Source organism: Entamoeba invadens (assembly GCF_000330505.1).
Source record: "Entamoeba invadens IP1 unplaced genomic scaffold scaff_1105074726025, whole genome shotgun sequence".
Lineage (NCBI taxonomy): Eukaryota > Evosea > Mastigamoebida > Endamoebidae > Entamoeba > Entamoeba invadens.
The window spans coordinates 66619-69337 of NW_004443750.1; positions in this window are offsets into that span (position 1 = coordinate 66619).

Here is a 2719-nt window from a genome sequence, read left to right on the forward strand (position 1 = left end):
CTGTAACAAACAGTAAAATTGTACTTTAATAAACGGGAAAATATATCCTAAAAAAGTTTATCATTTTCTAAACAAATCAATCAAATATTTGTTTTTTTTCTGTTTTTTGGTCTTTTTTCTAAACTTACACTTTATTGTCCCAATTTACGAAGCCCTGATGAAACTACTACTAATTTTCATTTTTTGTTAACAATTGTTTAATTTCTCTTTTATAAAACTTCAAAATTCATACTCAATCACTTTTAATCAAGAAAAAAAGTTCCCAAAATTATTAATAAACATTAATTTTCTGGACACCTTAAGGGTTTCTTGAGGATAAGGTGTATCCTCAGGATTAAAGCTATCCTTATTAAAAAATATTTTTCTGAGGATACAAAAATCAAATCCATAAGGTTCAGTTCCCCATAAGGCCCACTTTCATAACTCAAGTTATAATTTACACTTAATATTTCAAGTCAAAGTTCGATTTTTAAATAATGGTAATAATTTGTCATAAATGCCAAAAAATTAAATACAATCAAAAAATCGCCACAATAATCAGTAAACAAAAACAATAATTATATCTCGCGAACTTGAGACGGGAAATAACAAAACATGAATTAAACTTGTTCATATTATGATTATATACTTATTGAAATTATTTCCGAATCCGTCTTTATAACATAATAATTAAAATTTACATTTAAATTGTTAATTGTTTTTTAATCGAAATGAAAATTGAAAAAGTCGAAAACACTGATTTTCTAAAAATGTAATTTTTAAATAACAAATTTATGGGACTTACATTGACCACCACCACCTCTTAAAATAGATTTATTTTTTCTATTTCGAATCATATTCAAATTAAAATTATAGTAAATAGGAAACTGGGATAATATTAGGTCTGGTTCCCGAATTCAAAAAATGCCGAAAATTCACCTCGAGTTAGTGGAAACCGAGTGAGACTGAGCATAGAAAAGAAGGCTCATAAAGACGCACTCAAACAGTCTGTTTGTGCACCGTTTCACCCACTTTCCAAGTCCTCCCTTGGCGCGGATCCCCCTGACCCCCCGCAAGCGGGGGGGGGGGGGAACCACATCCGCGTCCACACAGTACGGACAAGGAAAGTGGGTGACATGGGGACGCACAAACAGTGGCTGAAAAGTGGACTCCCTTCAAAAAACAATCGAGGCAAATATTTTATTTTGGTAAAGGTGGTTGTCAATGTAAGTCCCGTTACCAGACTGACTTTATGAAAAAAATGGGGGATGCGACGGAGAAGCATCCCATAAATATAATTAATTAAATAATAAATTAATACTTGGTCGAAAATTAGGGTTTAGGAAAATTCGCCCGATTATATTTCGCCTGTATTTTTTTTTCGCCTGCAAAAAATCAACAAAAGTTCAACACTAAACAATTATGAATCAAGTTTCTTTTTTATATAAATTTTGCTCTAAATATGTTTCAATATCAACTAACTTTTTTTAAACCAAACACTAAAAACCAGTTATTAATTTCTGCGTTTTCTGATAACTTTTCTCAATTTTTTAGTTTTCTGATAATCAGACTCTTTTCTTGGCTTTTTTTTCATTGTGAGCTTTGGTTGCTTTTTTAGTTTTCTTTTTCAAGTCTTTTAACCTGTCATTTAAAGTGTTGACATCTTTTTCCATAATAACAGAAACAATCGTGCTCTAATTTGAACTGTTGTGTGGATCTTCTATTTCATAATGCGATGAATGGCAAAAATGATAATTGTTGGCAACTTCTGTAATTGTACTTTTCTCGTAATTTTAATCATTTCATTTTCTTCGTTGACTTGTTTGATTGCAGTATTCATATCCAAATCAAACAGAAATATGTTTTGCTTGCTAGATAAAATGGTCACACATTTTTTAAGGAAAGCAATTGGGTCAAGTTTGTTTTCGCCGATCATTGGTTTTGTAGTTCTTCTAATGTCAAATTTTTCTTAATCGACAAATTTGATTGGCGACTTTTTTGAATGTTAGTTTCATATGCTTGATATTTCAAATTGATAATTTTTTGAAAAGACAACAATTTTTCCAAAAACTTATGGATAACTGGATGTGTCGTGCCGATGTATCTGTTAAGTGCGGAATGGAAACTTTCTGACCTGTTATTTGTTCTTTCAGATAATCCAAACACCGACCAATTTGCTGTTCTAAACACGCCTTTGATATAGTTGTTTTCGAAATACTCTAGAAACTTTTCAAAATCTTCATCACCACCCATTTCACCTTTGATTCATTTGAATGTTTCAACAATAACATCTTCTGGTAAATAAGCAGTTGCCATGAGCATTTTGACACCCAACTTAAAAGTGTCTCCTTCCACAAAACAGCGAGACAATCCCATTGTCAATACTCTCCTGTACAGAGATTGGCAAAAGTGGAAATGACAACATTTTATTGTCACCTCACTTCCAAACAGGTCTTTAAAATGTACAACCTCAAAATCCCCATAACGACAACATTATTGTGAAACACTTCTTTATCACACAATCTTTCAATTTGATTGAATAGTTTGGAATAAGTCTCTTTTGTTTTAGATGTCAAACAGGCATAAAAAACGGGGAAAGACTCTCCGTTTTTTAAAGCGTGCAAAGTGTACAGTTGTAAAAATAGCTCTGTAAATCAGTTTAAACTGATATTCACCAACCAATTCAATTATTATTAAACCAACAAAGTCTTAACTAAAACAAACTGGGACACGATTTAAA